This window comes from Phascolarctos cinereus, unplaced genomic scaffold (assembly GCF_003287225.1).
Source record: "Phascolarctos cinereus isolate Bilbo 61053 unplaced genomic scaffold, phaCin_HiC Scaffold_3;HRSCAF=262, whole genome shotgun sequence".
In the NCBI taxonomy this organism is placed as follows: Eukaryota; Metazoa; Chordata; class Mammalia; order Diprotodontia; family Phascolarctidae; genus Phascolarctos; species Phascolarctos cinereus.
Window position 1 is genome coordinate 58,952,685 of NW_027555736.1, and position 14,408 is coordinate 58,967,092.

The following is a 14,408-nucleotide window of genomic DNA, read 5'->3' on the forward strand; positions in this document are numbered from 1 at the left end:
CCCTTATTTTACAGAGGGGGAAACCAAGGCCCATGGAAGTGACTTGTCTGTGATCCCACACAGGTGTTAAGTGTCAGATGAGACTTGAATCTGGGTTCTCTTGCTCCAAACCCCATATACTTTGCATTGTGCCATGTTACCTCCCAGGGAGATTTCATTGTAGGTGGACCCAGGAAAAGGCAACGCTTCAACCCAGAAGAATACATCGTAGGAGATCATGGTATTTAGAATTGGCAGAGATCTTCACGGTCATCTCATCAAATCTTCTTTGCTCAGACAGGTTATGCAATTTTCCTAAGGTCACAGAGGGAGCGCTTGCTCCCTGGGCAGAGCTGGGATTTGAACCCAGGTCGTCTGCCTCCAAATATTGGCTCTTTCTGCAGAGCTAGGTTGTTACTTCTAGGATGAGATTTCCAGCACAAGGAAGGTTGATATTGTTGGACTTTGGGGGTGGGTGGGACGTCTTCCCATATAGTTTCCTCTGCTTCCTTCACATTCTGCCATATGTAAAGGCCGTCAGTCTTGATATTTGTATGCAGAAATGAAGAGAATGTACATGAGAGCTCCATCCTGGATTTTCTGTTACTGGATTGTGCGGAAAGAATCGGGTTAACAACAGGGCAAGGGGTGTTTTTGACATTTTCTCAAGGAAGCAGTTCAGGGAGGGCTGCTAAGCCCTGCCTTTGCATTTCCAGACTCTTTCCAGAAGAAGCTGTAGCACATTAATGGCTTCAGCTCTTCTGGGGCTGGACAGAGAGAAATTGCTTGGGCTTTCCTAGGTAGGGAGTAGAAAGAGAGGAGGCAGGTCCTAGGGGAAACGAGCTAGGGGAAGGAAGAGGTTGAGACCTCCCCTTCTCTGATTGATATCAGTTAGTGTAACCTCATCTGGGTCGTCGCCATCATTTGTAGGGGTGGTGATGGTATTTTGGATTTATGTTGTACTTTATGCTTTACAAAACCATTTTCAAGTCCCATTGTCTCATTTGATTTTTATAACAACCCTGTGAGGTGGGCGGGCCATGGATCATTAACCCCATTTTACAGATGAGAAAACAGGTTTGGTGAGCCAAAAGTGATTTGTCCAACATCACACGTTAGAACTTAAGACTCAGGTCCTTCAACTCCTACCTATTTCCTGCCCTGTCTGGTGAGGTGAGTGGTGGTCACAGGTTATGATCCGGGCACATGTGAGGAGGAGGGGAGGGAGCCAGCATTTTTGAAGCACCTACTAGGTGCCAAGCACTTCACTGAATGGTTTACAAATATTAGCTCATGATGCTGTGAAATAAAATATCTCTTGAGCCCCCTTTTATTTGTCCAAATTGAGGAAAGTCTGTCCTGGCCACTCAGGGCTTTTAGTGCGCCAAAGTTGGGTTAGAAAGGTATCCTCAGACCCTTCTCAATTACCGCCACCCCTGCAAGAGTGGTTGAGTACACTGAGGTGTCATAGAATGAAGTCAAAGCTTCCTGGGAGATAGGACTCTCCAAGGGCAGCCAAGCCGCCCCTGTTTGTAGGAACAAAGAGGTGACTCTGAGCTTCGTGGTGTCTACCCCCATCTCAGCTCCATTTTTTCCTTTCCCTCCCATTTCTGCCAAAATGCTTCCTGTCCTTCTGTTCTCTGGATGATATTTCAGTGGATCTGGCTTTCTTCAGTATGGACACTCTCCCTCCACTGTGTGGATGCAGAATGAGCCTGCTTCATTGCTATCTTATCCTATATAATTCTCATCCATGCTGTCCTATAAATACTCCTCGGAGAGCTCTCCTGACATCTTAAAGACCTTACTTTTCCTCTTTTATTTCCTCAGGGATACCAGTGTCACACTTCGTCAGTCAATGTGTTTGCTAAATAAATAACCAGGCCGCCTTCTTTTTTTAGTTATATGTATCACTGATGTCTTTTACACCACAGCTCAGTGGCAGTGGATTGCCAGTGCGCTGCAGCCTGCATACACCCACCATGTGGCTTTTCATTGCCCTATGATTCTTAGTCATATAGTATCACTGGCAGAAAACCGATGTTAAATAAATGGGTTTTTGAGGCAGCAAGCAGTTTGGAGACTTTAAAAACACCAAAAAAAAAAAACCTTCTCAAATGCATCTCAGTCTAGTTTCCTCCTTCTGTTTGATTTAAGATTTAATTTCATTGTCTGTATTTGCCCAGGATACATATATGCTGATGGGCCGACTCAGTGGGCTACCCATTTGGCTGTTGTAGTTTGGGAAATCCATATTTTCATCCACTTTGTTTTTTTGGTGTGAATGATCAGACATCATATAATAATGATAATTATGCTACCTATCTTGTACATTCCATATGCAATGAAATTTTTTTTAGGCATTTCCTTAAGACCTCCCAATAGCTTCATAAAGTAAATAGGGAAGGCATTTTTGTCCCCATTTTAAGATATGGCTGAAAAGTTTTAAGTGACTTGACCAAAGTCACAAAATAAATCATCTGCGAAGTTGAAACTAGAACCCGGGCTTCCTGACTCACATGATGCTTATAAATTTGGTGGCATCTTCTTCAGTTTTATGTTTTTCCTTCGCAATGAATCAAATCATCTTTGGGACTGAGTTGATGAGGGACAAAGTAGGGAGAGGGAGAAAGGAATGGAGGAGAAGAGATGTACATATGTTTAGATGTGGTTTTAAGAAAAAAGGTCACTGAAAAGATTACTAAAAATCAAGGGAACTACTTAATGATTAAGTCCTTGATAGCAGGAATTTGTCCTGGACATCTTATATCCATCAGGGTACCTAGCAGGCTGTTGGGTTCCATCAGTACCTGTTGAATGAATGGCTTTATAATGTCTCTTGGGTCACAAACCAGGAAAAGTCATTCAAACAAAATATTTAATTTTTAAAAATTGTCCTGAGTTACCGATTCTCCTTATGAATGAAAGTTATGAAAAGTTGTGTGCCAAGAGTGAGAACTGAAGAGAGGCCTTTTCTAGAGCGACCTTTAGAAGAGGACTTTAGATCTAGGGCTGGAAGAGACCTCAAAGGTCATCTCTTCTAGCTGTCTTACTTTACAGGTTGGGGAAATTGAAGCCCACAAAGATTAAGTGAGGCCTAGGGCACACTGAGATTTGAACCCTGATTCTCTGACTCCAAATCCAGCATGCTTCCCACTGCACAGCGGTGCACTATCATCCTCTGATGCCCTTGTCTCTGTGTCTTTGCAAATGGTTCCAAGGGTCAGAGGTTCTCTGTCAGGCCTGGGCTTTACTTCTCTCAAACTTTCTTTCTTGGCTTCTGGCTTAGGGTTATTAAGGGTGGCGTCCATCTGACCTCTCAAGCCAGTCTGCCCAGCACTCTGCCTTTGCTGGTGCCTTCTGGTACCTTCCCCAAGGTCAAGGGGACAGGGAGGAAACGTGTCAGCCACACATCCATAAACATGCCTGTTGTAGTTATATATTTATTATGTTACCTTGTAAAATGTCCAGAGTATTTAATGATCCAGGACCTGGGGAAATCACTTAGTCCCAGCTGAGGAAATGACAGAGTTCATACAGTGATCAAAACTACTGAGAAAATAAACACCTTCTCCACCCTGCAATGGTGGCTGGGGAGGAGATGAGGGTCAGCCTGGCTGAGAATGACTGCCACAGGGTTTGCCCCAGGGTCTTGAAGAACCTTACACTGCCTTCCTGCAGCCAGTACTTGGGAGCCCCTCCTGGGCCCCCAGCAAAGTGCTGGCCACTGGGGAATGTAGAAATATGAAAGCCAAGATGTCCTCCCTCCAGAAGTTTATACTCGAGATATGGTGAGAGATTTGGGCAATCTTGTTATTCATCACTTGTAGATTCCCTGGCATCTCCCCCGCAATAGCCATTCTAAAACTTTTCCAGTTTCCTCAGTATCCTCTTCCCCATCCCCTAGCAGAGGCAAGAATGAATGTGAGTGAGTAGGGATGGTAAGAATGGGGCAGAGGGTATATGCATGGTAGTGCTTCAAAAGATCTGGGTTCAAGTCTTGCCTCTGATATAGACTGGCTGTATGGTCCTGGACAAGCCTCTTTACCCCCTCAACCTTTGAGGCAGCTAAGTTGCAGGCAGAGAAGGGGCTGGGCCTTCATTGGTACATGGGCTTTTCTCACCTGGGAAGTTCCCTATATCAGTGAAATTGTAGCTGTAGTTTCTATCATGATTATGACTTGATTTGGGCCCTGAATGATGGGTGGGTTTGGGTAGAGGTAAAGGAGGAGAGAGGGCATTCCATCCTGGGGGAAGCTATGATGCTGAAGACTAGGAGAAAATAAGGCTAGAAAGGTAAGCTGGGGCTGTGGGAGGTATATTTTTCAGTGCCAAGTTGAAAGAACCTGATTGAATTTAGTATTTCTTTCTTCTAACCAAGGCTGGGCTCCTCCAGTGCATTCATACTCCCTCTAGAGCTCAGCCCTGTCTGGGTGAATGTCGTCACCTCATCACTCCCCTGAGCCTGGTGCCTGGTGTCCAGATGGGGTTCTGGCCCTGTCCTTTACTTCTCCCAGGTCTCTGTGTGATTTTTGATTTAGAGAGCACCTGATGCACTGAAATGCCCTCCCCACTTGCCCAGACACAGCTCATCTTCTCGTTGGCTGCTGGGACGCTGGTCCTCACTACTGAGCAAGGGAAGGCTTGTGTCTCTCTTGGGCATGTATGCATGCCCGTGCACGTGCACACACACACACACACACACACACACACACACACACTTGCACCTGCCCCCCTGTTTTCTCCCCCTGTTCTCTGTGGGAGCCAGGAAGAAAGTCTCTCTTTTGTCCCACAGTCAACTGTCCAGATGGCTACTCAGCTGGGCAGGCAGTTGCCTTGCATAACCTGAACCAGCCCTCCCGCTCTTTTGAATTCTCTCCTCCCATGCTGGAGACCCCTGCTGAGTCTTCCTGACTCGTTGGATCTTGTGTGCCCACCACCTCCCCCGCCATGGAGCTCCCTACCACCTGCCACCCTCCAGGGTCCTGACTTCAGGGCTCAGAATTCCTCAGGGCTGTGTAGGGCAGGGGAGAGAGCTCAAGTATAGGCGGTGCTTGAAGGGTTCCTTTGAGCTGTCAGAGCCCTCAATTTCTTCCCCTTTACCTTCTAACCAGCTGCCAGTTGGAAAGTCCCATTCAACCCCCAAATCCTCCCATCTCTAGGGAGTCTTAGACGCTGGGTTACCCAGCTCCTAAGGGGAACATAAACTAAGCTGGGTTTGTGGACCAGGTGAAATTAAAACAAAAAAACCCTAGCTAAACCTACAGAAGGCTTAGTCAACCAATCGTTAATGCTGACTACCAAATGAAGCTCTAGGGCCCTATGGGGAAATGGCCTTCAGTTACAGTTGCCTTTTCCCCATTTTTACCCATGTGTAGTGTGAGGCAGAGTAATATAATGGTTAGGGGTTCTTGTGGGGACCAAATTAAATAATGCTATGAAGTTACCTTCCAGACTTTGGTTGGTATATAAATGTGTGCTATTTATAATGACACGGCCTTACTGGGGGTTTCACTCTTATCTCTCTGCATTACCAGTGTTTGGCATATCGTAGTCACTTAATAAATGCTTATTGATTGATTGATTGATTAAGTACTTGGCCTGTTCCACTTCTCTGAAGCTTGCGGAATGGGTATGTGTTCAGTATTCTCCTTGGGGCCTTCACTAGGGTGGCCTCCAGGGACGCTGGATCATGTTCTGAGGTCTGGCTTCACACTGTCTCTGGGAAAGTGGCTGTGCGTGGGTCTAATAGTCTAATGGTTAATCCCTGGAGTTTGATGGACAGAAGACAGAGAATTTGGAGACAGTGCTGGACCTGGAATCTGGAAGACCCCCGACAGGCTTTTTGAGCCCACTTCCTAGGGTAGTTGTGAGGGTTGAATGTATAATGTGGGTTACTACCCCTCATATATATATATATGTGCGTGTGTATGTGTATGTATATATATGTATATATATGTGTGTGTGTGTATATATGTATATATGTATATATGTGTGTGTATGTATATATGTGTATATATATACACACATGTACATACATACATATATATATCAAAATGTGTGATATATACATGATATATAAATGTAGGTCATCATTATAAATACTTATTTTTTTTTTACAAGGTAGTTTGTGAGAATCAAATGAAATAGCATGTAATGTGTTTTATAAACTGTAAAGTTATATATACATAAACACACATATACATACTTGTATGCATGCATACATGTGTGTGGGCTATCATTCACAGGGTAGTTGTGAGGATCAAATAAGACAATATGTGTAAAGTTCTTTATAAACTTTAAAGCTCTCTATAAATGTCAGTTATTATTATGATGAAACTGGGCATTGAGTGTCAGGAGAGACAAGGACATTTGCTGATTGAAAGCACTTGATGACCCCCAGGGAGAGAAGTAGAGTTATGCTGACCCTCTCTTCTTCTTGCGCTAGGATGATGGAGCTCCTGTGAATGACCCCGGACCGGAGCTGCTGATTGGCTGCCGCTGGGGTACCAGCGATTTGGGAATCACTGAGGTAGGAGGACGGGCGCTGTGAAACCTGGCTTTAGGTGATGGGGGTTAATGGGTGCTGCTTTAGTCCAGACACACATGTTCAGAGTTGCTGCCTCTGCCATCTTCAAAGGAAATGCCCTTTCCTAAAATATGAGAGAGAGAGAGAGAGAGAGAGAGAGAGAGAGAGAGAGAGAGAGAGAGAGAGAGAGAGAGAGAGAGAGAGAGAGAGAGAGAGAGAGAGAGAGAGAGAGAGAGAAAATATTCCTTTGAGGAAAATAGCATCACTGTAGTGGGATATGGTAGGCAGAGACATGGCATAAACACCAGTTGCCTCTAACCTGTGTTCCTAACTCTGGGTCCCTCTCAGGTAGCAGACACAATGGTATTCGGCCTCATATGCTCCCTAGAGACACCCACTTCTATTCACTGCACAGAGCTCAGTGTCAGGTTTTAGAAGTGGGTGGCATTTCCCACCCTCCACTTCTTCCTCTTCAGGTAATAACTGAGGTCTTCTGGGACTAGGTTGGAGGTGGGGAGGAGGAAGAGGAGAGATGAAAAGCAGTGAGTGCTTCCAGTTAGAATGACTGGCTCATTTTCACCCCTCTGATACACTTGTGATCCCTGTTGAAGGGGGCATAAGACGAGACAAATGAGCTGATCAAAAGGCAAACCCTGTTTATCATCTCGCTGGTCCTGCTGTGGCAGGCAGGCCTGGCTTTGCCCGGCTGAGAGAAACAGGAACCTCTCCATTCAAGGCTCAGGTGGGCGAAGACAGATACCCTCTGTGCACAGCTCAGAAACAAGCGTGCACACACATTCCTTCTTGGGAGAGAAACAAAAAAGTCAGCCTCTTGGGCAAACAGGGAATAGTTTGGCCTTAAAAAAAATTCAGGAGAATGGAGCATCCTTCCCTATCTTCTCCTCCCCCTTCTTCTACCCCTGAGCTTTGACCTGTGTTTTACCTGTAAATCTCACCAATTGCCAGTACCACTGACACAGCCATTGGAGCAAGTGAGGAGGATGTCTGCCCGCCTGGCCCTGCTCAGCTTGATTTACCTCTTTTAATTACTCCGCATGTGTTCAGTCACATCTGCCTGCCTTTCTGGTCCTATCTCCACCTTCTGTTTTCAGTGGGTGACTTAGAGGTGAGTCAGGGATGCTGCTCTTCTCAGAGGAGGGAGGGATTCTGGCTCCCCTGTTTCAGGAAGTCCCTAGCAGCTGGATTCAGTGGTGATGGCCAGGCAGTATGATCAGTCCACCAGGAGGCTGAAATTATGTCTGCTGAGACAGTCATCCCCAAGCTTAGAAAAAGAGGACTATGCCATGGCCAGTGGGCACCTGGATCCCAGAGGTATTGGAAGATGCTTGGGTAGTAGAGAAATAGGGGATGGGAAAGGATGCATTGTGAGGTCAAAGCTCTGAATAATGCAATTGGATGCTTCTCTCTGGGGTCTAGATGGTGAGTAAATAAAAGCAGTCTTGTCTCCCCTCCTCACCGCCCCCTCCTTTTCATATCTGAGAGCCTGTTTTGTAGGGACTATGAAGCCTACATGTCTGAGTTAAGACAGTCTTGTTTTATGTATGGAACTGGGCAGGAGGGGCCCTGTGTGTTTTTAGTGTTACTGCTGAGACCAGACCCCGAGCTCTCCAGCTAGGGGCAGAGTTGAGGAGGACCTTTTCCACCCCCAGCTGGGACAAGCACAGGGGAGTTAGGGAATAGGAGAGTCATGTGGTGAATTGATTCCTGGAGACTTTATGAGGATGTCAGAGGCATTGCTGGCTCATGTCACTTGTCTTCTGTCCGTCCGCTTGCCTTGATATTTCCTCCTCCCATATCCTTTCTATGAGCTTATCTTTCGTAGGTGCTCAGTACTTTCCCCTTGGCCCCTACCTCCCCTAGCAGGTATCATGGAGATTGGACAAATTTGTTCCCACAGAGGTATCAAGGACTTCAGAAGAGAGAGATGGGGGGGGGGAATAGGGGGCCCAGTTTAAAGAGGAACTTGGAGAAGGCAGTGCCTTTTTACCTGCTTAGCCCAGGCATGGGGATAGCTCAAATGGAGTGAAATTGAGAATGTAGACAGCCAGCCTGGAAGTGGAAGCCTTGGTGCCTGGAATGTGGCTGTGTGTGTGTGTGTGTGTGTGTGTGTGTGTGTGTGTGTGTGTGTGTGTGTTGTTCTATAAGTAGAGGGAGGGACTGGGACTGAGAACTCTCTCTAGATTTGCAAAGTCTATATAAAACTGAAAGCTGGCCCTGCCCCCTGGTGCTTAACTTTGACTGTCACTAAAAATCTTATTTTCTTTCCTGAAATAGAACAGGGTTAGGGCTAAGGAAAGGAATCCAGAGAGGAGGATGGAGGCGGGGCTAGCGCCCCTCTGGCTCAATTCATTTCAATTCAACAAGCATTTATTAAGCATTATCCTACTCCCTTGGGGTTACAGAGACAAACATGAAAAGAGCCCTTGCCCTAAAGAAACCTATATTTTATTAAGGAATGCAATGTATAAATCCACCAGGAAATACAAAGTCATCTGAGGTAAGAGAAAGCTTTGACAATTGAGGCCATCCAGAAAAGCTTCCTATAGGAGGTGCTAAACTGAGCCTTGAAGGAAGCTAAGGATTCCTGGAGGCCGAGGGGAAGAAGAAATGCGTTCCAGGCAGGGGGGATGGCCCATGCAAAATAAGAAAGGTGGGATATGGAATGCCGAGGCCAGAGAACAGGGAGGAGGCCAGTTTGACAGGAATGTCAAGTGAGTGAAAAGGACTAGTATGCAGTAAGTCTGGAAAGGTAGGCGGCAGCCAGCCTGGGTGAAAGCCTTTAAATAGCAAGTTGAGTAGTTGGTATTTTACCCTAGAAGTGCAGGGGCATAGGGACACCGTGCATACCCTTAGCCAAGGCTGTCGAAGGGAAAGGACTGGGTGTGCTTCTGCCAAGCAGGCATGCCTTTTCAAGATCCTCGGTGGGTCTGGAGGTGCAAACACACACACACACACACACACACACACACACCGGTGTCTGCAGTGGGAGCCTTACTTTGGCCCGAGGAGGGGCCCTACAGGATGTTTCCTCTAACCCAGGTCTCCAGGATCTGAAGGCTTCAAGCTGGTGCCTGGGATAGAGAGAGGGGGGAAATCATTCGGTTTAAGTGATCTTTGCAGTGGCATGCATCACCCTAAGCAGTCTGAAGTAATCTGACTTGATAGCTGTCATCTTGCAAAATAGCATCATGTAAACAAAAGGTGAGCTGTCAAACGAGGTGACGCTGGAAGAGCCCCATTTGAAGTCTCGCTGTCATTTCTTAGTGAGTCAAACTCACTGGGCGGCCCAGCTCCCAGGAGTGGCATGAGTTCTTCAGTATCGCTACTGACGTCTTTCTTGGTCACTGCAAAAACAGTGTCCCCATCTGCTCCGGAGCCCTGCTGATGTCTCCCCCTCCCCTTTGGCCGTTGCTGAAATGGGGTGTCTCTGGGCCTGGTCAGTCCATAGTATCATAGAATCGGTGATCTAGACCTGGGAGGGGCCTTGGAGCCCGTGGAGTCCAAACACCTCATTTTATAGATGAAGAATGAATTACCAAGGGCCAGAGAAATGAAATGGTTGCTCCGAGTCACAGAGTAGTAAGGAGCAGGGTGGGCATTTGAGCTTAGGCCCCCTCTCCCACTTTTGCCCTCATCGTACCTAATTTCCAACGTACCGTGCTCTCTCTCATTTCTTGAGATCACTTAGTTAGTCCCCAGGTTCTTGACAGACTAGCTAGTTAGTTCAGGGTCATCCCTTTGTACTTGGGTGGGCTGAGAATTCTGAAGAAGCATAGGGATGAGGTAGAAGTCAATGAAATCTTCCAGAAGTTGGGATGGGAGGTAAATACACACAAGATTACAGAAAACCCCTGCTAGCACCTGTGTTTATGTATGGAGAGAGAGAGAGAGAGAGAGAGAGAGAGAGAGAGAGAGAGAGAGTGCGTGCGCGCTTCTACTTTTCTACATCTACATATGTGTCTACTTTAGTGGAATTTAAGTTCCTTAGGTTCAGGAAACATTTGCTTTTGTCTTTGTATGCTTAGCATCTGGCACATAGTAGGTTTTTTAATACGTGTTTGTTGATTGATTGAAGAGTCCCTTTCTCAAGTAGCCAACCAAAAATATTTACTGGAATGCTTATGATGGGCCTGATCCTGTGCAAGGTGCTAGAGGAGCTGAGAATTTAGTGGGGGAGAAGGGGGATCCTTAAAGGAGAGGCTAGTCTAACATGTTCATTTTTATGTATGAGTAAACTGAGACTCATAGGAGTTCCCTAGCTCCTCCCTCAAGGTCACATAACTAAGAGAACAGGTCATTGTTGTTGAGGAATTTCAGTCATGTCTCACTTTGTGACCCCATTTGGTGTTGGGGTTTTTGGTTTTGGGTTTTTTTTGGCTAGATCCTGGGGTTTGCCATTTCCTTCTCTAGCTCATTTTACAGATAAGGAAACTGAGACAAACAGGGTTAAGTGACTTGCCCAGAGTCACACAGCTAGTAAGTGTCTGAGGCTGGATTTGAACTCAGGAAGATGAGTCTTTCTGACTCCAGTCCCAGTGCCCTATCCACTGTGTCACCTAACTGCCCTAAAAAAATAGGACCTGAACTCAAATTCAAGTTTCCTGATCCTTTGAGATTCTTTGAAGGAAGGACTCAGTTGATTTGTATTGCTAGCCTTAAACATTTGTTGAGTTTAGACATTGGTCTAGGTGCTAAGTCTTTTTCTGGGAATTAGTATAGAATAGTGGAAGGAACTCTGGGTTTGGAACTGGAAGACCTTGGTTCAGATCTCTCTGTGACCTGGAACAAATAACTTCGGCCTATTTCCTTATTTAAGAATGGATGAATTAAACCAAATGATCTCTAAAGTTCTAGCCAGCTTTCAAGTCCTATGGTCTTTATCCTCTGCCACTCACAGATGTCTTATTGGGGCACTGGTCAAGGCCAAGTCTGATGGAACCTTGCTGGTCTGTTTTCCCACTCTTCCTTGGCTCACATCCATTGGACATACTGGCTCTTCAAGCCTAATGCTATTTGTCTGCCTCCAGGGGAGACCAGGGACTTCTTTGGTTGAGAGAAGAGGGGAACAAGCTAGTAACTTGCTATGGAGCCATGCACGTCTGTCTGTGTGCTTGAGATCATTGAGGGATGGCAGGCACCTTTTGGGTCCTAAGACAATCAGTGACTGCCCCTACAAGAGACCTCACTGTTTCTTTAACAGTTGCCTTGGAGTGTTTTCCCTCGCTCTTCGGGGAATGGGACCTGTTAGAGCTAGGGAGCACTTTGGAGTAAGTGAGATTTTTTTACCCACCTTTGGTCTGCTTTGCCTTTAAGATGAACCAAGATGAACCAGTTTCTCCTGCTCCTGTAACGATTTTGAAGAGTAATAACATAACATGAATGTTGAACATGCTCTGCCATATTTGAAAGGATCTAAATGACTTTGGATGTCTGAGTTTTAAAAGGTTCCCTTCTCCTTTTTGTCAGCTAGGATAGGAAAGGCTTCCCCAGAAGAGATGGGATGTGGCTTTTGCAGTATTTTCTTTTGAGGATGGGGGTTGACTTTTCAAAACAGAATTAGTGGTAACTGGGTAATATGTTTTTTCCTTCCTGCTCGGCTATCTAAAGTGTTCATTTTATTTCTCTGAGACATGTTGCCCCTGTTCTCTTCTGTGAAGTGCCTGGATCTGTGTTGAAAAACATAGCCCAGGGACCAGATTTTCTGCCAAACAGCACAGCACCAAAGAGAAGCATGTGCAGTGGGACAGTCCTCAGTATTTTTATAGCCTCTGTCATCAGAAAGACATGTTTGTATTCATTTGATTTACTCAGATTTTTTTTTTGGTGAGGCAGTTGAGGTTAAGCGACTTGTCCAGAGTCACACAGCTAGTGAGTGTTATGTGTCTGAGGCCAGATTTGAACTCAGGTCCTCCTGACTCCAGGGCTGTTGCTCTATCCACTGAGCCACCTAACTGCCCCATTCAGATATTTCTTAACCAGGAAGTAAAGGAGGAGAATATCTGCTCATACTTAACCAGCTAGAGAAATGGACGTCAGAAAAGGTAGAAAGAGGTCTGAATCACATCTGAAAATTAAGCTCAGAAGTTTGTACCTGAATGCTATGATATAGGAAAGGAGAACTCCACATTAGGCAAGATGAGGAAGTTGGAAAAAGGAAGGACTGATAGGTGCTTTGAAATCAACTTATAGGAACTGAGTGCCCTGTGCCACTATCTTAAATAATCATTAGTTGTAATAACGATAACAACTTACCCCTTTGAAATTCATCAGTCTGTCAGAATTGCCTACCCAACACCCAGCTGAGAACCATCAAAGGAAACCCAAAAGGCCTTTGAATGATTTTGGTCAAGGTCAGTGTTGATGCATGAAAATATTTTTACTTGAGCATCTATCAGAACCACTTCACTTAAAGGGAGGGTGGATTAAAGGAGGCAGTAGTGAGAAACAAAACATACTTTTAAGGAGAGACAGGATAAAAAGAGAGAGAGAGAAAGATAAGCAAAATATAATAGGGTGAAGGGAAATATACAGTTTAATCAAACTGTGAATGGGACGAGTTTACCCATAAAATTGAAGTAGGTGGCAGAATAGATTAGCAACAAGAATCCAACAATATGTTGTGTACAAGAGACACACTTGAAACAGAAAGATACACACACAGTTAAAATAAAGGGCTGGATCAGACTCTATTATGCTTCAGCTGAAGTAAAAAAGGTAGGAGTTGCTATCATGATCTCAGACAAATCAAAAGCAAAAATAGACCTAATTAAAAGAAATAATTAGGAAACTGCATTTTGCTAAAAGGCACTACAGACAATGAAGAAATATTTTAAAATTTTATAACAAGTTTCTCTGATAAACATTTTATTTCTCAAATATATAGGGAACTGAGTCAAATTTATTAAAAATATGAGCCATTCTCGAACTGATAAATGGTCAAAGAATGTGAATAGGCAGTTTTCAGAAGTCAAAGCTATCTACAGTCATGAAAAATGCTCTAAATCACTATTGATCAGAGAAAGGTAAATTAAAACAACTTTGAGATATCATCTCATACCTATCAGAAATGACAAATGGTGGAGGGGATGAGGGAAAATAGGTACATTACTGAATTGTCGATGGAGTAGTGAACTGAGGCAGCCATTTGGGAGAACAGTTTGGAATGCCCAAAGGAATATAAAACTGTGCATACTCTTTGATCCAGCAATAGTATTACTAGTTCTGTATTCCAAAGAGATCAAAGAAAAAGAATCTGTATGTACAAAAACACTTACAGCAGCTCTTTTTGTGGTGGCAAAGATTTGGAAATCGAGGGGATGTTCATCAATTGGGGAATGGCTGAACAAGTTGTGGCATGTGATTGTGATGGAGTGCTGTTGTGCTGCTGGAAATGACAAGGGGGAGTTTCAGAAAAACAAGGCAAGACCTGCAAGACCTGATGCAAAGTGAAGGGAGAGGATCCGGGACATCACAGCAACAGTAATGTTGTAATGATGATCACCTGTGAAAGATTTGGCCACCCTGATCAATACAATGATCCCAGACAGTTTGAAAGGACTCATGATGAAAAAATGCTATCTACCTCTAGAGAGAGAAAACTGATGTACTCTGAGGGCAAATTGAAGTATTAATTTTTTTCTCTTTTTTTTGGTGATATGGCTAATGTTTTGCATAATTTTACATGCATAATTGATATATTGTTTGCCTTCTCAGTGGGCCAGGGAAGAGTGGGAGGGAATTAGAAAATCTGGAACTCAAAATTTAAAAAGAAAGGAATGTTTAAAAAATAAGTAAATAATAAATTGGGGGGGGGAGACTTTCATCTTACACACAGTTCCACCAAGGCTGGTGACCTCCTCCCTGTCCCAAAACTGGGTGA

At 44.8% G+C, this 14,408-nt stretch overlaps 1 protein-coding gene across 8 annotated transcripts in view; it reads left to right on the top strand.

The window, feature by feature from the left end:
* The window catches only part of ZMIZ1 (zinc finger MIZ-type containing 1), a 449,347-nt gene that overhangs the window by 157,761 nt on the left and 277,178 nt on the right, over positions 1–14,408 (top strand). For all 8 annotated transcript variants that reach the window (XM_078150873.1, XM_078150871.1, XM_021005985.2 and 5 more), the window contains one exon: positions 6,428–6,511. The gene's annotated coding sequence lies outside the window, so the exon portion shown is untranslated. The remainder of the gene's footprint in view (positions 1–6,427; positions 6,512–14,408) is intronic.